Raw genomic sequence first — 22,545 nt, 5'->3', positions numbered from 1 at the left:
CCCACCCAAATGCCGTCCAACGGACCGGCGATGGCCGCCGAGGTCCCTGACAGTTCTTTGGGCGGGGTTTTCATCAGCAAGGTCCGCCGAAGGTCGGCGATGTATGACCCTTTGGACCTATTTTGACTTTATGTTGCAGAGGCTGATTAATGACTGTAACTGACTCGGTGCGAGTGCAATGTCGGGATGACCTGGAGACAAGAGTGGCGGGCGGCAAAACAGCGACGTACGCCACCAATCTGGGCGGGAGCCGGCGGGTGCTCTCATTCTCGGCGGCAAATGCGCTTGCCGCCCAAGTGCCGCCGAGGATAGAGTCGGGCCCACGGACGGTCGAACACCTAAAAATAAAAAGTATAAAAAAGAACATCTGACGACCTTCAGGGGACCCCATACAGGTAAGTCCCCGTAAAGAAATAAATTAAAAAATGGTACTAACCTGTTTTCCCCCATCTTCACACTTACATTTGAGGACAGAGCAGCCTCCATGCAGCCGTCCTGCCGCTGACTCCAGCCGACTCCCACCTGCATGAATATGGCATCTTGGCGGGCAGGAGTCTACTTACGTGCATCGGCCGTCCGCTGACATCGACGGGCGCTTCCCAGCAGCCCTCCCACCCCGCCCTCTCCAGGCCACATCAAAAGTGGCACTGGGCGGTTCGAGCAGAGGAATGTCGGCAGCAGTGGGCGGTGAGTGCATCAATTTCAGCCCCTTAGAATAATACATCAGAACATTATATGCCACTTGCGTCCGCTGTGAGTGGACCTTCTCAAAATTCTCTGTTGTGCTCCAGAACTGTGAACCAAACAGCCTCATCACATGAAACATCGGAGCGAAATGATCCATAAACTGGAGGAAGGTTGCAAAAAGAATATAATGTTTGGTCTGTTATGGAAGCATTCTCACTGCCTCCACACGGAGCTAAATTGAAACCTATTGGGCTCAAATCTTTAAGTAAAGGACACCAAGCCCAAAGAAACCAATACTAAACCATGCCAGTGGTGTAAAAGTTCAATGCTGTAATGACCATCATACCACAGGAAGAGCTGTTACGTCCAGTCAACTGTACAGAAGCTTCTTTAGTGCTGGAGACAGGTCTCCTCGGACATACTGAGAAAGGACTGTCTGGGCACTAAGTGTGGATTCTAGGGAAAAGATACGTATGTAACACACAACATGCAGTGGCACTTGCCTTTTATCAAGAACTACAATCCCTCCTCCAAATCTAGGAAGGCTACTGAATCCCAACACAACTCCCACCCTGCCCACTTTAAATGTTGCTGGTGAAATAGCAGCTGGGAGCGAAACAATTGTATGAGACAGTTGGAAGTAGAAGTCATGTAATGCAAAAAATGAGGCCTAAACAGCAACAAAAATTAATACACCAAATCAAAATGCAGCTGAAGCAAAATACTCAATAATATACAACAACATACAATCAACAATGAAATCTGTTGTGATATTAATTTGAATACTCTTTGATGCTTTACTGAGGCTTGCACCAGTTTCCAAAAAACAGTATTTTTCTTTACCACAAGATGGATGCAGTAAGAATTTTCTTTCTCTAGATGTCAGTAGTGCACTTTGAAAAATGCAATGCATTTTTGCTAAGTTCATAATAGAGTATTCAATATTTTATGCATTCTCAAGGGTGCACATGCAAGCGTAATGTAGTATTGTGTAGTGGCTCAGTGGGTAGCACACTTGCCTCTGAATCAGAGCTTTGTGGGTTCAAGCCCCACTCCACAGACTTGAGCACAAAAGTCTGGGCTGACACTCCAGTGTAGTGCTGAGGGAGTACTGCACTGTCAGAGGTACTGCCTTTCAGATGAGATGTTAAACCAAGGCCCTGCCTGCTCTCTCAGGTGGATATAAAAGATCCCAAAGTACTATTTTAAAGAAGAGCAGGGGAGTTTTCTCCGTGGCCTAGCCAATATTTATCCTTCAATTAACATCACTAAATTAGATTATCGAATCATTATCGCATTGCTGTTTGTGGGAGCTTGCTGTGTGCAAATTGGCTGCTGTGTTTCCAACATAATAACAGCAACTTCAAAAATACTTCATTGGCTGTAAAGTATTTTGGTACGTCCTGAGGTCGTGAAAGACGCTATATAAATAAAAGTCTTTCTTGCTTTCTTTCTATAATAACAAACATAGATCGCAATTTTTTTTGTGATAGTGCAAAACTATCAGAGTCGGAGCCCGTTTACCATCTCTCCTCACTTTTATTTCCATGGTGTCACCCGTTTTACATTATTGCCCAAAGACAAGATCAACCCCACTGTTTCCATGTACAACAACTACACCAACAACTTGTATTTATATAGCTCTTTTAATGTAGTAAAATGTCCCAAGGCGCTTCACAAGAGTATTATAAGACAAAAAATTTGACACCGAGCCACATAAGAAGAAATTAGGGCAGGTGACCAAAAGCTTGGTCAAAGAGGTAGGTTTTAAGGAGTTTCTTAAAGGAGGAAAGTGAGGTAGAGAGGCGGAGAGCTTTAGGCAGGGAATTCCAGAGCTTGGGGCCTAGGCAACAGAAGGCACAACTGCCAATGGTTGAGCGATTATAATCATGGATGCTCAAGAGGGCAGAATTTGAGGAGCACGGATATCTCGGGGGGTTGTGGGGCTGAAGGAGATTACAGAGATAGGGAGGGGAGAGCCCATGGAGGGATTTGAAAACAAGGATGAGAATATAGACTAAATAGGAAGGTTTGAAAGAAAGACCTTGCCTTTATATTATGCTTTTCGCTTCCTCAGGATATCCCAATATGTTTCACAGCCAACAACTTACTTTTGAAGTGCAGTTGCTGTTGATATGTGGGTAACTGCAGCAGCCAGTTTGTGCATGGCAAGGTGCCACAAATAGAAAATAAGATGAACGACTGCACAATCCTTTTTTGACAGTGGAATGCTGGTCGGAGCACCAGGAAATCTCTCTGCTTTTCTTTGAATAGTGTTTTGGAATCTTTTATGTAAATCTGAGCAGCAGAGTTTGCCTTAACATCTCATCCAAAAGACAGCACTGACAGCAATGTAGCAATGCCTCAGTACTGCTTTGATGTGTCAGCCTAGATTATATGCTCACGCTCTAGAGTGTGAATGGACAGCCTTCTGGCTCAGGAGTGCTACCAACTGAGTCAATCTGATACCAGAACTAAGTGAAGTGTTTGAAGGGGGATATTTACAATAGTTACTTGCTAATAGATAAATATGTGATGAGATAATTCATATTAACAATAGTGATAGTTGGGTTATGGACTGCATCATTGTATGCCTAATGAAAATCACTCATTATTGTACATAATTTGGCCAGGTCAAATTTGAATGGATTTATACATTTAAAGGTAAGTTACTGCATATAGGGACAAACCCAACTATGACTACTATTAATATGAATTTTCTCATCACATATTTATCAGAGTGTAACTACTGTGAATATCCCCCTTCAAACATTTCAGTTAGTTTCGGTATCAGCTTTCCTCAATTGGCACCAATCCTGCATCTGAGCCAGAAGGTTGTCCATTCACACTCCAGAATGTGAGCATATAATCTAGGCTGGCACATCACAGCAGGATTGAGGTAACATTGCATTGTAGGCAGTGCTGTCTTTTGGAGGAGATGTTAAACCGATGTACCGTCTGCCTGTTCAGATTTACATAACAGATTCTAAGACACTATTCAAAGAAAAGCAGAGAGATTTCCTGGTGTTCTGACTCACACTCCACTGTCAAAAACAGATTTAGAGTCTTTCATCTCATTTTGTGTTTGTGAGACCTGGTTTCAACTCTTATAAAGCTTCAAAATTAATTTAAAAGCTCTGGAAATGGTGCACAGAAAGACCACAAGAGTGATGTCAGAGACAGAGTTATAAGGAAAGATTAGGAAAACTCAGATTGTTCAGCCTTGAAATGAGAGAGGACGTTAAACAGATGCAGATTGTTTATAAATAGATTTGATGTTGTATGCATCAGTCAATGAAGGGGAATGGGAATATTTTGTAAAATGTTTTTACAGTCAGTTTGCTATTCAAAATATTCCATAAGATTTCAAAAGAACGTGTTGCCCATAATAATCAATAATGGACTGAAGCTTGAATTTTCCAGTTATTCGATCATCACTGTCCTCATCCTCAGAGTTTGCTTTCCCCTTGAGTAATGGAAAGATGCAAAGGTAGTCTTCAAAATGATCAAATTGCTTTTCAAGCTCTTGCTTATAGATATGCGAACAGTCACTGCAATTAGTACTCGTATAGCCTTTAAACTAAGGAGAGATTTTTTCAACAAAGGTTGTTCAAACTACTTCAGATATTGAAACAGATAAAAATAAAAATAGAAGCAATTTCAAGAAGTTTATTCTACAGAAATATTACTATAGTACAGGTACTGGTTTTATTGACAAAAAATCCTTCAATATTTGTATTTTTTACTCAGTTTGAAGAGAGACTCTACGAACACCATACAGAAGCCTGTAGTCAGCTGTAGCTTCTCCCCAGGAAGAGGGATAATGGAAAGGTCACCATAGGTCATCTATTATCAAAGTGATCTTTTAGCTATATGTTGTAAAACAAATCAAATCTTGCTCTCCAAAGATGCATTTAATGTAGGTTTTCTGCCGTGTTTTGCACCCACACTGTGTTTACACCCGAGTTATTCTGACACTGCAGTTTTGACTCAATCCTTTCTCTCATGCACCTGGCAGTTTAGCTTTACAGAACTAAAGTTTATTCTTTAATTCCAGATGGTATTGTATTCTAGACCGTTTTCCCCTCATACAGATTACACTATCCTGCCAATAAACTGTTAGTTATATAAGCACCCTTTTTGGGGTTAAATCTGGCAGAGCTAGCACGAGGAATTACTGATTATACCAGCTAGGTTCTGTATTTTAAATGTTTGAGCCTCACCTTCAAGGAGCAGATGGTGAGCACACATTAATGACAGCTAAGCAAGTGTTACCAGGAGCAATTAGCTATCGGTGGAAAATGACCAAATTCTGACCCTGGGATTTGGCAGTTTTAAACGTTTAACCCCAGAGATGACTAGCCCTTTTTTTGAAAGAACTTTGGGAAATGACAAATGAAACAATGTTTCAACCAGTGAATACAGTCTACTAAAAAATATAACCCAAATTGTCCCTGTACAATATTAATCGATTTTAACCACAGGTTCCATTAAGTAATTCCATGTTTTTCTATTTTCTTTCTCCCCTTCGCATCCTAAGTGTTCATCAGTTGGAATACAGGTATAACTGTGCACAATGAGCAGGGGAATATTTGGTACAATTCTGAGATTTGGAGTAATGGGGAAGGGGACTATGACCCACACCAAATTGATCTGAGGTAGACATGCACTCCCAAGTGGTTGCATCTATGAGTTGGGAGGGTAGGATGGTCAAGCCAGCATTAATCTTTTTCTCCTTGATGACCTGCCTGGAGTTGCGCCTGAACCGCTTAGCAATAGGCACTTTACTATGTCAGCTTATCCCTGCCCCGATGGCCCAGATGAAATTAACAAAGTTTGTCCCAAGGGAAGCCCAAGTACAAACAGCTGTCAATATAGGATACAAATTCCTTCTTTGGGAATTGGGTGAGTAGAGCCAGACATTTCAGAGTACCAGAACTTGTCGGGCAGTTCCCCCTCCCCTCCCCCGCCACTTTAGAGTACATGCAATGTTCCTCACCTCATCATCATCATTATAGGCAGTCCCTCGAAATCGAGGAAGACTTGCTTCCACTCTAAAAGTAAGTAATCAAAAGTAATAATCTCAGGATTTCCACCAGTACCATGTGCTAGTCAGAATAGGAATCGCAGGATAGCTCAGATGAATACGTGGCTTGAGCAGTGGTGCAGAAGGGAAGGATTCAAATTCCTGAGACATTGGAACCGGTTCTGGGGGAGGTGGGACCAGTACAAACCGGACGGTCTGCATCTGGGCAAGACCGGAACCAATGTCCAAGGGGGTGTGTTTGCTAGTGCTGTTTTGGAGGAGTTAAACTAATATGGCAGGGGGATGGGAACATAGAAACATAGAAACATAGAAAATAGGTGCAGGAGTAAGCCATTCGGCCCTTCAAGCCTGCACTACCATTCAATGAGTTCATGGCTGAACATGCAACTTCAGTACCCCATTCCTGCTTTCTCACCATACCCCTTGATTCCCCCTTGTAGTAATGACTACATCTAACTCCTTTTTGAATATATTTAGTGAATTGGCCTCAACAACTTTCTGTGGTAGAGAATTCCACAGGTTCACCACTCTCTGGGTGAAGAAGTTTCTCCTCATCTCGGTCATAAATGGCTTACCCCTTATCCTTAGACTGTGACCCCTGGTTCTGGACTTCCCCAACATTGGGAACATTCTTCCTGCATCTAACCTGTCTAAACCCGTCAGAATTTTAAACATTTCTATGAGGTCCCCTCTCATTCTTCTGAACTCCAGTGAATACAAGCCCAGTTGATTCAGTCTTTCTTGATATGTCAGTCCTGCCATCCTGGGAATCAGTTTGGTGAACCTTCGCTGCACTCCCTCAATACCAAGAATGTCCTTCCTCAAGTTAGGAGACCAAAACTGCACACAATACTCCAGGTGTGGCCTCACCAAGACCCTGTACAACTTTAGTAACACATCCCTGCCCCTGTACTCAAATCCCCACGCTATGAAGGCCAACATGCCATTTGCCTTCTTAACTGCCTGCTGTACCTGCATGCCAACCTTCAATGACTGATGTACCATGACACCCAGGTCTCGTTGCACCTTCCCCTTTTCCTAATCTGTCACCATTCAGATAATAGTCTGTCTCTCTGTTTTTACCACCAAAGTGGATAACCTCACATTTATCCATATTATACCTCATCTGTCATGCATTTGCCCACTTACCTAACCTATCCAAGTCAGGAACATGTGCAGGGAGACAGAGGGGAATAAAATGGAGACAGAAGCAAAAGATAGAAAGGAGAATAGTAAAAGTGGAGGGCAGAGAAACCCAAGGCAAAAAACAAAAAGGGCCAATTTACAGCAGAATTCTAAATGGCCCAAGTGTGTTAAAAAGAGAAGCCTGAAAGCTCTGTGTCTCAATGCGAGGAGTATTCGGAATAAGGTGGACAAATTAACTGCGCAGATAGCAGTTAACGGATATGATGTGATTGGCATCATGGAAACATGGCTCCAGGGTGACCAAGGCTGGGAACTCCAAGGGTATTCAGCATTTAGGAAGGATAGACAGAAAGGAAATGGAGGCAGGGTGGCGTTGCTGGTTAAAGAGGAAATTAATGCAATTGCAAGGAACGACATTAGCTTGGATGATGTGGAATCGGTTTGGGTGGAGCTACGGAATACCAAAGGGCGGAAAACACTAGTGGGAGCTGTGTACAGGCCACCAAATAGTAGTAGTGAGGTTGGGGACAGCATCAAACAAGAAATAAGGGATGTGTGCAATAAAGGTACAGCAGTAATCATGGGCGACTTTAATCTACATATTGATTGGGCTAACCTAACTGGTAGAAATGTGGTGGAGGAGGATTTCCTGGAGTGTATTAGAGATGGTTTTCTAGACCAATATGTTGAGGAACCAACTAGAGAGCTGGCCATCCTAGACTGGGTGATGTGTAATGAGAAGGGACTAATTAGCAATCTTGTTGTGCGAGGCCCCTTGGGGAAGAGTGACCATAATGTGGTAGAATTCTTTATTAAGATGGAGAGTGACAAAGTTAATTCAGAAACTAGGGTCCTGAATTTAAGGAAAGGTAACTTTGATGATATGAGGCGCCAATTGGCTAGATTAGATTGGCAAATTATACTTAAATGGTTGACGGTGGATAGGCAATGACAAACCTTTAAAGATCATATGGATGAACTTCAACAATTGTACATCCCTGTCTGGAGTAAAAATAAAACGGGGAAGGTGGCTCAACCGTGGCTAACGAGGGAAATTAAGGATAGGGTTAAATCCAAGGAAGAGGCATACAAATTAGCCAGAAAAAGCAGCAAACCAGAGGACTGGGAGTAATTTAGAATACAGCAGAGGAGGATAAAGGGTTTAATTAAGAGGGGGAAAATAGAGTACGAGAGGAAGCTTGCCGGAAACATAAAAAATGACTGCAAAAGCTTCTATAGATACGTGAAGAGAAAAAGATTAGTAAAGACAAACATAGGGCCCTTGCAGTCAGATTCGGGTGAATTTATAATGGGGAACAAAGAAATGGCAGACCAATTGAACAAGTACTCTGGTTCTGTCTTCACAAAGGAAGACACAAACAACCTTCCAGATGTACTAGGGGACCGAAGGTCTAGTGAGAAGGAGGAAGTGAAGGATATTCTTATTAGGCAGGAAATTGTGTTGGGGAAATTGACGGGATTGAAGGCCGATAAATCCCCAGGGCCTGATAGTCTACATCCCAGAGTACTTAAGGAAGTGGACCTAGAAATAGTGGATGCATTGGTGATAATTTTCCAACAGTCTATCGACTCTGGATCAGTTCCTATGGACTGGAGGGTTGCTAATGTAACACCACTTTTAAAAAAAGGAGGGAGAGAGAAAACGGGTAATTATAGACCGGTTAGCCTGACATCAGTAGTGGGGAAAATGTTGGAATCAATCATTAAGGATGAAATAACAGCGCATTTGGAAAGCTGTGATAGAATTGGTCCAAGTCAGCATGGATTTATGAACGGGAAATCATGCTTGACAAATCTTCTAGAATTTTTTGAGGATGTAACTAGTAGAGTGGACAAGGGAGAACCGGTGGATGTGGTGTATTTGGACTTTCAAAAGGCTTTTGACAAGGTCCCACACAAGACATTGGTGTGCAAAATCAAAGCACATGGTATTGGGGATAATGTACTGACATGGATAGAGAACTGTTTGGCAGACAGGAAGCAGAGAGTTGGGATAAATGGGTCCTTTTCAGAATGGCATGCAGTGACTAGTGGAGTGCCACAGGGCTCAGTGCTGGGACCCCAGCTCTTTACAATATATATCAATGATTTAGATGATGGAATTGAGTGTAATATCTCCAAGTTTGCAGATGACACTAAACTGGGTGGCGGTGTGTGCTGTGAGGAGGACGCTAAGAGGCTGCGGGGTGATTTGGACAGGTTAGGCGAGTGGGCAAATACATGGCAGATGCAGTATAATGTGGATAAATGTTAGGTTATCCACTTTGGGGGCAAAAACACGAAGGCAGAATATTATCTGAATGGCGGCAGATTAGGAAAAGGGGAGGTGCAGCGAGACCTGGGTGTCATGGTTCATCAGTCATTGAAGGTTGGCATGCAGGTATAGCAGGCGGTGAAGAAGGCAAATGGTATGTTGACCTTCATAGCAAGGGGATTTGAGTATAGGAGCAGGGAAGTCTTACTGCAGTTGTACAGGACCTTGGTGAGGCCCCACCTGAAATATTGTGTTCAGCTTTGGTCTCCTAATCTGAGGAAGGATGTTCTTGCTATTGAAGGTGTGCAGTGAAGGTTCACCAGACTGATTCCAGGGATGGCTGGACTGACATATGAGGAGAGACTGGATCAACTGGGCCTTTATACACTGGAGTTTAGAAGGATGAGAGGGGATCTCATTAAAACATATAAGATTCTGACTGGACAGGACAGGTTAGATGCGGGAAGAATGTTTCTGATGTTGGGGAAATCCAGAACCAGGGGACACAGTCTTAGGATAAGGGGCAGGCCATTTAGGACTGAGATGAGGAGAAACTTCTTCACTCAGAGAGTTGTTAACCTGTGGAATTCCCTGCCGCAGAGAGTTGTTGATGCCAGTTCATTGGATATATTCAAGAGGGAGTTAGATATGGCTCTTGTGGCTAAAGGGATCAAGGGGTATGGGGAGAAAGCAGGAAAGGGGTACTGAAGGAATGATCAGCCATGATCTTACTGAATAGTGGTGCAGGCTCTAAGGGCCGGATGGCCTACTCCTGCACCTATTTTCTATGTTTCTATGTTTCTATGTAAGTTCTTAGGTGACTGAACAGTCCATACGGGAATTACAGTCTCTGTCACAGGTGGGACAGACAGTCTTTGAAGGAAAGGGTAGGTGGGAAGACTGGTTTGCTGCACGCTCCTTCCGCTGCCTGCGCTTGCTTTCTGCATGCTCTGGGCGACGAGACTCGAGGTGCTCAGCGCCCTCCCGGATGCTTTTCCTCCACTTAGGGCAGTCTTTGGCCAGGGACTCCCAGTTGTCAGTGGGGATGTTGCTTTTTATCAAGGAGGCTTTGAGGGTATCCTTGAAACGTTTCCTCTGTCCACCTGGAGCTCGCTTGCCATGTAGGAGTTCCGAGTAGAGAGCTTGCTTTGGGAGTCTTGTGTCAAGCATGCGAACAATGTAGCCCGCCCAACGTAGCTGGTCGGGTGTGGTCAGTGCTTCGATGCTGGGGATGTTGGCTTGATCGGGGACGCTAATGTTGGTGCATCTGTCCTCCCAGGGGATTTGCAGGATCTTGCGGAGACATCGTTGGTGGTATTTCTCCAGTGATTTGAGGTGTCTACTGTATATGGTCTATGTCTCTGAGCCATACAGGAGGGTGGGTATCACTGCAGCCCTGTAGACCATGAGCTTGGTGCCAGATTTGAAGGCCTGATCTTCGAACACTCTCTTCCTCAGGTGACCAAAGCTGCGCTGGCGCACTGGAGAAGGTGTTGAACCTCGTTGTCGATGTCTGCCCTTGCTGATAATAGTTTCATGGAACTATTCAAGGTATGGAAAGGTATGGTTCGAGGTCCACGTTGTCCAAGGCCGCGCCATGAATCTTGATGACTGCTGGCAGTGCTGTGTGGCAGAGTAAGGTTGGTCGAGGACCTTTGTCTTACGGATGCTTAGTATAAGCAAATACTTTTCAAAGTGAGATACAATGAGGCAGCCACAATTGACCTGTTTTCCCACCCTGTTCTCACCCAGCACAACGCTTGCCCATTTGAAATGGCCATTAAAAGTCAGCAAGGTTATGTAACACAGCCCCGATTTCCTGTTTCCTTTAGCAAACAAGCGATAAATCAATTCAAATGAAGATTAATAAATGTAATGGAAGGTCAACCAGTTCAGCACCACAGTGCTCAATGCAGTTCAAGTAAAGGTTACCCTGAAGACATTTAGCAGTGTTGACATCAATGTCTCATTGAAGCATTCAGCTGTAAGCAGCTGGAAAGTGAATTTCTTTTCCATGCCTCTCTGGATTCCATTAGACAGAGAAAGTTAAAACCTGTAGCTAATGAGCTTTACTCTTCCTCTGCCCTACGACCTTTCCAATTGCTAAATGGCAAGGATGTTGTCACAGTGACTTAAAATGTTCCTCTCATAGGGATTGCTCCTTGACATGGCCGGAAGGTCTGTGTGCTCCTATGACCCCAAGAGCTGTTTTGCGGGAGTGCAACACCTGGTAGGACCACCCAAGGAATCAAGGTAGGAGTCAGACTAAAGGTTGGGCTCTCCTGGTAAGGAGTTGAGAGTCAGGGGCACGACCTGTCCACCTAAAAATGACTTTTGTAATGGAAACCAGCCAGAGACAAGATGAGTCTGTTGCAGACTCACAAATACAAACATTGTTATGTATGTATATACCCTGTACACTCAATGTACAGCTACATAAGACCACTGAGTGTATCATCACACTGTGGAAATTCGTAATCTCGTAATCACTATGCCTGTACCACCAGAGGATGCAACTGGTGGAGACCTAGGGGTCACCTGCACACTGCAGGTAACCAGGTATAAAAGGGAGCTCACCTTACTGTACCCTCATTCAGGAGCTGCAATAAATGGACTAAGGTCACAACAGTTCAAGTGGAGTCGTGGAGTCATTATCTCGTGGAGTCATTACTAGAGTGCTTACAGACACAATAACTGGCGACGAGATTACGAATTTCCAAGCGAAAAATGGCTAACTTTGGCAACTTTCAACAATGCACTGATGGGGAAGATTGGGATGCCTTTGTGGAAAGGCTCGGACACTACTTCATTGTGAATGACCTGGCTAGAGACACACCGACCTCGCTGGCTGATAAGCGCAGAGCTATCTTGCTCAGCAGTTGTGGACCCACCATTTATGGCCTTGTCAGGGACTTGCTAGCCCCAGAGAAGACGACAACCAAAATGTACGCAGAGCTCGTAACCCTGATATAGGAACAGCTCAAGCCTAAAGAGAGCATCCTCACAGCCAGACACCAGTTCTACACACACCGGCGGCCCGAAGGCCAAGAAATCGCAAAATATGCTGCAGCCCTGAGATGATTGGCTGCACCGTGTAATTTTGGCGACCACCTCACCGATGCACTGAGGGACATCTTTGTTATTGAAATCGGCCACGATGGCCTCCTTCACAGGCTGTTCTCTGTGGACACCACGGTCACCCTGCAGAAGGCAATCAATGTCAGCCAGGCATTCATGGCCTCGGCCTCCGATCCCAAGAGGATGATGACTCACCCCCAGAACTCTAACCCAGCAAGTACCATGAACCGACTGGCGCCTTTTAGCGGCAAGACTACCACCCCGAGTCCCGCAACCCTGAGTCCGCCACATGGGCCAACCGACCAGCCCCATGCTGGCGCTGTGGAGCAAATCACAGGGCCCACCAATGCCGATACAGAAACTATACTTGCAAAGGCTGTAACACTAAAGGCCATCTTCAGCGAATGTTTAAAAAAAATTTTACTCACTGAGTCGCTGAAGAGTTGGTCGATCACCCGGGCTCCAGCGCTGATGAAGATGAAGAGAGAGTCCAGGAGGCAGCCCAGCTCCAGGAAGAGGTGTACGGAGTGATTACCTGCTCCACTGAGAATTCCCCATTGAAAATAGAAGTTGAAATCAATGGTGTTCCCATCTCGATGGAGGTCGACACAGGGGCGAGCCAATCACTGATGAACCAGGCGGTCTTCGAGAAACTCTGGGACAATCCTGCCCAACGACCTAAAATGCTCCCAATCCAGGTGAAGCTGCTCACTTACACAAATGACACCATCCCAGACGTGGGCAGCGTGGATGTCCAGGTGTCCTACAGCAGTGCGATGCACAAGCTACCTTTGTGGATCGTTGCTGGTGATGGTCCAACGCTGCTAGGAAGAAGTTGGATGAAACAAATCCAAATCTGTTGGAGCTGGGAAAGCCTCCAGGCCCCGCCGATCGACGTCCTGTGCGGCCGCAAATTTGGATCCATCACAACACCTGAAGATCCTACCGTCCAACTCGACTGCGCGGCGACGGCACAGGCCACACTACCCAACGGTGAGATGATCCAACCCGAACGACCAGACCTCACCTTCCGGGCTCAAGTGGCAGGACTCCAAAGGAAGAAGATTGGCGCAGAAGGTAAATTCCCGGCTTCCGTGGCAGAACCTGGGGAGAAAAGGATCACCGCAGCCTACCTCGTGGTGAAGCCCGCACCACGAGGTGAAGCGTCTGAAATCAAGATGGCCGCGACCAGACCACAAGGGGCAGCATTGAGGGAGCAACACGTGATTCCGAGCAGCGAACCGGATTGGGGTAAAGATTGCAAGGCCTTCTTAAAGGAGACCGGCAACCCATCACAATTAAAAGGACAGTTCCACTCTTTGTACAGTGATGCCGGTGATATTAATGTAAAAGATGTCATTAATAAATGCAAGTATCTAAATGTACCTTTGAACAGTGATGCCGGTAGTATACAGGAAAAAGAGGTAATTGACAAATGTGAATTTGTAAAGACAACTGACAATGTCGAGTCGGATGATTGCGGTCGGAGCCAGAATATCATGAATGTAAATGGTGGAATAATGTGTGATGCCGGGTTCTACATGAACGCTGACAAAACCAAGGGCAACCTCCCGTGGGAAGCATGCAGATCCAGCGGGCTACCCGATCAATGTAGCCTGCACCTCCGGGACCAATGCGATGCCCCAGGGAATGTGGCCACACACAGTGGGAGCTTACCCATTGCAGGGCCAGTGATCAGCATAGAAAATAGGTACAGGAGCAGGCCATTCGGCCCTTCGAGCCTGCACCACCATTCAATATCATCATGGCTGTTCATGCAACTTCAGTACCCCATTACTGCTTTCTCTCCATGCCCCTTGATCCCTTTAGCCATAAGGGCCACATCTAACTCCCTTTTGAATATATCTAACGAACTGGCTTCAACAACTTTCTGTGGTAGAGAATTCCACAGGATCACAATTCTCTGAATGAAGAAGTTTCTCATCATCTTGGTCCTAAATAGCTTACCCCTTATCCTTAGACTGTGACCCCCTGGTTCTGGACTTCCCAACATCGAGAACATTCTTCCTGCATCTAACCTGTCCAGTCCCGTCAGAATTTTATATGTTTCTATGAGATCCCCTCTCATTATTCTAAATTCCAGTGAATATAAGCCGAGTCGATCAAGTCTTTCTTCATGTGTCAGTTCTGCCATCCCGGGAATCAGTCTGGTGAACCTTCACTGCACTCCCTCACGAGCAAGAATGTCCTTCCTCACATTAGGAGGCCAAAACTGCACACAATGATCTTAAGCTATGGTCTCACCAAGGCCTTGCACAACTGCAGTAAGACCTCCCTGCTCCTATACTCAAATCCCCTCGCTATGAAGGCCAGCATGCCATTTGCCTTCTTTACTGCATGCTGTACCTGCATGCCTACCTTCAATGACTGATGTACCATGACACCCAGGTCTCATTGCACCTCCCCTTTTACTAATCTGTCACAATTCAGATAATATTCTGCCTTCCTGTTTTTGCAACCAAAGTGGATAAACCCACATTTATCCACATTATACTGCATCTGCCATGCATTTGCCCATTCACATAACCTGTCCAAGCCCCCCTGCAACCTCCTAGCATCCTCCTCGCAGCTCGCACTGCCACCCAGCTTAGTGTCATCTGCAAACTTGGAGATATTACACTCAATTCCTTCATCTAAATCATTAATATATATTATAAATAGCTGGGGTCCCAGCACTGAACCCTCCGGCACCCCACTAGTCACTGCCTGCCATTCTGAAAAGGATCATTTATTCCCACTCTTTGCTTCCTGTCTGCCAACCAGTTCTCTATCCATGTCAATACCTTACCCCCAATCCCAGGTGCCTTAATTTTGCACACTAATCTCTTGTGTGGGACCTTGTCAAAAGCCTTTTGAAAGTCCAAATACACCACATCCACTGGTTCTCCCTTATCCACTCTACTATTTACATCTTCAAAAAATTCTAGAAGATCTGTCAAGCATGATTTCTCTTTCATAAATCCTTTATGACTTGGACCGATCCTATCACTGCTTTCCAAATGCGCTGCTATTACATCTTTAATAATTGATTCCAACATTTTCCCCACTACCGATGTCAAGCTAACCGGTCTATAATTCACTGTTTTCTCTCTCCCTCCTTTTTTCAAAAGTGGGGTTACATTAGCCACCCTCCAATCTATAGGAACTGATCCAGAGTCTATAGAATGTTGGAAAATGACTACCAATACATCCACTATTTCTAGGGCCACTTCCTTAATACTCTGGGATGCAGACTATCAAGCCCTGGGGATTTGTCGGCCTTCAGTCCCTTCAATTTCCCTAACACAATTTCCTGACTAATAAGGATTTTCCTCAGTTCCCCCTTCTCGCTAGACCCTCGGACCCCTAGTATTTTTGGGAGGTTATTCGTGTTTTCCTTAGTGAAAACGGAACCAAAGTATTTGTTCAATTGGTCTGCCATTTCCTTGTTCCATATTATGAATTCCCCTGATTCTGACGGCAAGTCTTCACTAATCCTTTTCTCTTCACTTATCTATAGAAGCTTTTGCAGTCAGTTTTTATGTTCCCTGCAAGCTTAATCTCATACTCTATTTTCCCCTTCCTAATTACACTCTTAGTCCTTCTCTGCTGAATTTTAAATTTCTCCAAGTCCTCAGGTTTGCTTCTTTTTTTGGCTAATTTATATGCCTCTTCCTTGGATTTAATACTTTCCCTAATTTCCCTTGTTAGTCACGGTTGAGCCACCTTCCCTTTTTTATTCTTACGCCACACAGGGATGTACAATTGTTGAAGTTCATCCATGTGATCTTTAAATGTCTGCCATTGCCTATCCACTGTCAACCCTTTAAGTATCATTCTCCAGTCTATCCTAGCCAATTCATGTCTTATACCGTCGAAGTTTCCTTTCTTTAAGTTCAGGGCCCTAGTCTTTTAATTAACTGTGTCACTCTCCATCTTAATGAAGAACTCTACCACATTATGATCACTCTTCCCCAAGTGGCCCTGTACGACCAGATTGCTAATTAATCCTCTCTCGTTACACAAGATCCAGTCTAGGATGGCCTGCTCTCTAGTTGGTTCCTCGACATATTGGTCTTGAAAACCATCCCTTATACTCTCCAGGAGATCCTCCTCCATAGTATTGCTATCAGTTTGGTTAGCCCAATCAATATGCAGATTAAAGGCACCCATGATAACTGCTGTACCCTTATTGCATGCGTCCCTAATTTTCTGTTTGATGCCATCCCCAACCTCACTGCTACTGTTTGGTGGCCTGTAGACATCTCCCACTAATGTTTTCTGCCCTTTGGTGTTTCGCAGCTCTACGCATATAGATTCCACATCATCCAAGCTAATGTCCTTCCTTATTATTACGTTAATCTTCTCTTTAACCAGTAACACTACCCTACCTCCTTCGCCTTCCTGTACGTCCTTCCTGAATATTGACTACCCCTGGATGTTGAGTTCCCAGCCTTGGTTACCTTGGAGCCATATCTCCGTAATCCCAATTACATCATATCCGTTAACAGCTATCTATGCTGTCAATTCATCCACCTTCTTATGAATGCTCCTTGCATTGAGACTCAGGGCCTTCAGGCTTGTTTTTTTTAGCACTTCTTGTCCTTTTAGAATTATGTTGTAATGTGGCCCTTTTTGATTTTTGCCCTTGATTTCTCTGCCCTCCACTCTTGCTTTTCTCCTTCCTACCTTTTGCTCTGCTCCCTTTTTACTTCCCTCTGCCTCCCTGCATAGATTCCCATCCCCCTGCCATATTAGTTTAACCTCTCCCCAACAGCACTGACAAACACTCCCCCTTGGACATCGATTCCGGTCCTTCCCAGGTGCAGACCGCCCGGTTTGTACTGGTCCCACCTCCCCCAGAACCGGTTCCAATGTCCCAGGAATTTGAATCCCTCCCCCTTGCACCATTCCTCAAGCCACGTATTTAGCTGAGCTATCCTGCAATTCCTACTCTGACTAGCTTGTGGCACTAGTAGCAATCCTGAGATTACTACCTTTGAGGTCCTACTTTTTAATTTAACTCCTAGCTCCCTAAATTCAACTTGTTGGACCTCATCCCATTTTTTATTTATATCATTGGTACCTATATGCACCACGACAGTTGGCTGTTCCCTCTCCCCCTCCAGAATGCGCTGCAGCCGCTCCGAGACAGCCTTGACCCTTGCACCAGGGAAGCATTATACCATCCTGGAGTCTCGTTTGCGGCCGCAGAAATGTCTATCTATTCCCCTTCCAATAGAATCCCCTATCACTATAGCTCTCCCACTCTTTTTCCTGCCCTCCTGTGCAGTAGAGCCACCCCTGGTGCCATGGACCTGGCTGTTGCTGCCTTCCCTGATGAGCCATCTCCCCTAACAGCACCCAAGGTGGTGTATCTGTTTTGGAGGGAAATGCCCGCAGGGGACCCCTGCACTACCTGCCTTCCACTCCTCTTCCCGATGGTCACCCATTCCCTATCTGCCTGTGTAACCTTTACCTGCATCATTTAAAAGTATTTGAAAAGGAGGAATATCAAAGATTCTGGGGTAAATGGGGTTCCAGGTAAGAGCGCCCACACTGGCACAAGTAGTGGGGGCAGAATGTGAGAAGTGCCACAAACACCAAGCTCACTGCTCTATGCGTGATCTCTCACTTTGCTTTAGGTCGGTCTGCTTGGGAAAAGGTGACCAATGATTGTTCTGGGACCACTGCTTTTCACACTATTTATTAATGATATGAAAGAGAGGGGATAAAATTCAACTTTGGTAGGGGTGCAAAATGGGCGTAAGCAGATCGGCTGCCTGTTATACAACCCACGTGATCTCCCTTTCCATTGTCCAGTAATATAAAGGGGTAGAAATTGCCCTCCGCCTGAAACAGGGCGCACCCTCTGTTTTTTTTAAGTTTTTCTCCGCCACAACCCACACGGCAGAGATATCGTCAATATTCGGCACTTTGAAGTTTTTCTTGGCTCAGTGCGGAAGTCGTGGTGGCTGCGGGGCGAAAGTGCCCTTGCAGCGGGTCCGCCGCACCGACCAGTTATCAGCGCGTCGCAGATGACGTCAGTACGACGCGAACGTGCCGCATCGCGCTGACAAGTCACAACGTCTCTCCCCTTCAGTTAAAAGGGAGAGCTGCTGTGAGCTCTGCATACTTTTAAGTTAGGTCCACTGGGCCACCAGGGACGGTTTTAACCGGGCCAGTGGCCTGGCACCCATGAGGGGGTGCCAGGCTGCTTGTTGGAGGCACCGCCAAACCTGGGGGCATAATTGTCTGGCCGAACTGGCAGTTGTCCAATAAAAAAAAATAACATTGCGGCCGCAGCAGTGCGCCCTCCCCTTTAAGGGCGGCTGAACCGCCATGCTACAGAGAATGCGCTGACACAAATAGCTGTTGGGGGCGGGGCCACTCCCACGGGGCAATACCGGGAAAGGGGCCATTTGCTGAAGGTCAATTTAGTGAGGGGGTCCCCGCCAATTGGCAAGGGGTCGGCAAGGGCATGCTGCAGTGGGAAAACGGCGGAGTGGTCCCGGGCACCGCTCAAAAACTCACAAAGGGCAATTTACAAAATGGCGGCCCCTCCGCGGAGAGCCGGCAGCCATTCCACACCGCCTCGTGGCCGCAATTTCAGGCGGCCAGAGGCCTTATTGGGAGGGGCGAGTACGGCCCCAAAGTTTGTTGCTGACACAAAGCCAATCCTAAATAACAAGTAGAAAGGAGATTGATCACCAAGGGAGACTTGAACCTAATCTTATATATAGATGTGCTAAGATTCGGTAGATAGATATTAGTAAGGAAAAGAAATTGGGACTTGCCATTAATCATTCCCTGAAAAGTTTTGGGCAATTAACAATAAGACAAATTAGGCACTAGGATTAGATCTGGCAAATATTTGACTCCAAGTCAGAATAATTGATACAGTCATTATATAGATGAATGGGTGAGGCTATATTAATTTTTCATTCTTGGAATGTGGGCAATTTTGTAAGTCTGCATTTATTGTCCATCCCTAGTTTCCCTGAGAAGATGGTGGTGGTCTTTCTCCTGTGGTGCCGGTGCTCCCACAATGACATTAGGTAAGGAATTCCAAGACATTGATTGAGCAATGATAAAGGTACATCAGAGTTAGGATGGGGTGTGATTCTGACGGTGTTCCCATGATCTTGTCCTTCTTGGCAGTAGAGGCCATGAGGCTGAAAGGAGCTGTCAAAGTAAGTTTGCTGCAGTGCATCCTGTAGATAGTAGCAGCTACTGCACGCTGGTGGTAGAGGAGATGGCTATTGAGATCAGTGCCAAGGGAGCCAATCAAACGGACTCCTTTGTTTTGCATGGTGTTAAGCTTCTTGAGTGTTATGGCGATGTGACTTTTTATACTAAAGATTTTCGCGTCCTTCTGCGTCTGCGTCCTCCGGATTCCATTCCCCCCCGAAACTGGAACCAGAAGTGGGGCCCTGAACCAGATATGAGGCCCCACAGTTGGCCTCGTTAATTCTGACCATGTTGCCCGACTGAGCTGCAAGCCACCAAGCCCTGAGTCCCCAGACACCCGCTGAGCAGCAAACCGCTGAGCCATTAAGCCCTGAGCACCCCACTGAATCGCAAGCCACCGAGCTCTGAGCCAGGGGGAGAGAGGCGGCGGTGGTGGGGGAGAGAGGCGGGGAGAGAGAGAGAGAGAGAGAGCGAGAGAGAGCCTGGTTGTTGGGGAGAGAGAGAGAGAGCCTGGTTGTTGGGGGGTGGGAGGAGGAGAGAGAGAGAGCCTGGTTGTTGGAGAGAGAGAGAGAGCCTGGTTGTTGGTGTGGTGTCCCTGCAGCTTACTACAAACTCACACGAGGCATGTACTGCAGACACAGTCACTACGTGACCTTAACCTTTATTCCCAGGACCAAGGACTTGTGGGAGACAGACCTCCCCTTTTACACCTGGAAACCCAGGTGAGGAGTGTCTCCCACAAGTTCACCCCCTGTGGTCAGGGTGTGCATTTCTAGGGTATAAGTACAGTGTACAGGAGTTGCATGAAGGTTACAGTTACATGAAGATTATTGTTGCATGAAGGTTACATACATCACATCACCTCCCCCCTTAAGTCTTTTTGTTTCAGAGGTTAAGTCTATCGGGTGGTTGACGCTCTCTCGTGGAGCGCCGCAGTTGTGGCTCTGGTGGCTGAGCCTCGGCACGTGTCTCTGTCACCTGAGGTGATTCCGGCCTGTCCGGGCTGGCCGCAGAGACTGTGCATGCTGTGGACTGTCCTTGTTGCTCGTCCACTGGCAGTGGTATGGGTGACATCTCATGCTCTTCTTCAGGTTCCTCCGTGTCTATGCTGAACCTTTTCTTTACTTGGTTCAAGTGTTTGCGGCATATCTGCCCATTGTTTAGTCTGAGCACTATGACCCTATTCCCTTCTTTGCCAATTACTGTGTCCTCAAGCCACTTGGGTCCCAAAGCATGGTTAAGAACAAATACCAGGTCATCCATTTCTATACCTCTCCCTTGAGTTTCGATCATGGAACTCGGTTTGGGACTGGCGCTCGCCCTCAACAATGTCTGCCAGGGCTGGGTGAATGAGGGACAGCCGCGTTTTAAGCGTGCGTTTCATGAGGAGTTCCACTGGCGGGACTCCCGTGAGCAAGTGTGGGCGGGACCTGTAGGCCAGCAGGAGGCGCGATAGGCGGTACTGAAGGGAGAGTCCTTGGATGCGTAGCATGCCCTGTTTTATGACTTGGACCGCATGTTCCACCTGGCCATTGGAAGCCGGCTTGAACAATGCTGTCTGGACGTGTTTGATACCATTGTCCGACATAAACTCCTGGAATTCATGGCTGGTAAAACACGGGCCATTGTCGCTGACCAGAATATCCGGCAAGCCGTGTGTTGTGAAAACCGTATGCAGACTCTCCACTGTGATGAATGTCGTGCACGAGTTTAATATGATGCACTCGATCCATTTCGAGTAGGCATCGACAACGATCAGGAACATTTTCCCCATGAACGGGCCCGCATAGTCTATGTGAATACGTGACCATGGCCTGGTGGGCCAGGGCCACGGGCTGAGTGGGGCCTCCCTGGGGGATTGCCGAGCTGGGCACACGTTGTGCACCTGCGAACACAGTGTTCCAGGTCTGAGTCAATCCCCGGCCACCATACATGTGACCAGGCAATGGCCTTCATTAACACGATGCCAGGGTGCTCGTTGTGGAGTTCCCTGATGAACTCTCCCTGCCTTTCTGGGGCATGACTATCCAGCTGCCCCATAGCAGGCAGTCGGCTTGGATGGAGAGCTCATCCATCCGTCTCTGAAACGGTCTGACCTCCTCGGGGAACGCACTGCGTGCGGGTGCCCAATCCCCAGTCAGGACACATTTCTTTATCATGGATAGGAGGGGGTCTCTGTTGGTCCAGAGTTTGATCTGGCGGGCTGTGATGGGGGAGCCTGTGGTGTCAAAAGCCTCAACAGCCATGACCACCTTCGGTGGTGGCCAGCGGGAGCCTGCTGAGCACGTCAGCGCAATCTTTGGTGCCTGGCCGGTGCCGTATGGTGTAGTCATACGCAGCCAGCATGAGAGCCCATCGCTGTATGCGAGCTGACGCATTGGCGTTGACAGTCTTGCTGTCGGACAACAGGGATGTTAACGGCTTGTGGTCCATCTCTAGCTCGAACCGTCTACCGAAAAGGTACTGGTGCATCTTTTTCACATCGTAAACACAAGCGAGTGCTTCCTTCTTGACCATGCCATATCCACGCCCTGCCTGGGAGAGCGACCTGGAGGCATAAGCCACCGGTTGGAGTCGGCCGTCGTCATTACCCTGCTGCAACACACACCCAACCCCCGTAGGACGATGCATCGCACGTTAAAACCAATTTTTTACAGAGGTCATACAAAGTCAACAGTTTATTTGAACACAGCAGGTTCCTCGCCTTATTGAAAGCCCATTCTTGACAGTCCCCCCAAAGCCATTCACAACCTTTTCGCGGAGCATGTGTAACGGCTCCAACAATGTGCTTAAGTTCGGCAGAAAGTTCTCGAAGTAGTTCAAAAGTCCCAGGAATGATCGCAACTCCGACATGTTGCCGGGCCTGGGTGCCCGGTGGATCGCCTCCATTTTTGATTCAATGGGCCGGATCCCGTCTGCGGCAACCCTCCTGCCCAAAAACTCGACCTCTGGGGCCAAAAACACACACTTGGCCTTTTTCAGCCGCAAGCCTAGTCCAGTCAGCGTAGCACCTCCTCCAGGTTGTAGAGGTGTTCTTCGGTGTCTCGACCCGTTATAAGGATGTCGACTTGGAATACGATTGTTCCAGGAATGACTTGAGCAAGCTTTCGATGTTCTGCTG

This window comes from Pristiophorus japonicus, chromosome 1 (genome assembly GCF_044704955.1).
Source record: "Pristiophorus japonicus isolate sPriJap1 chromosome 1, sPriJap1.hap1, whole genome shotgun sequence".
NCBI lineage: Eukaryota > Metazoa > Chordata > Chondrichthyes > Pristiophoridae > Pristiophorus > Pristiophorus japonicus.
The sequence above is the reverse complement of the archived record's forward strand: the minus strand, read 5'-3'. Positions refer to the sequence as shown.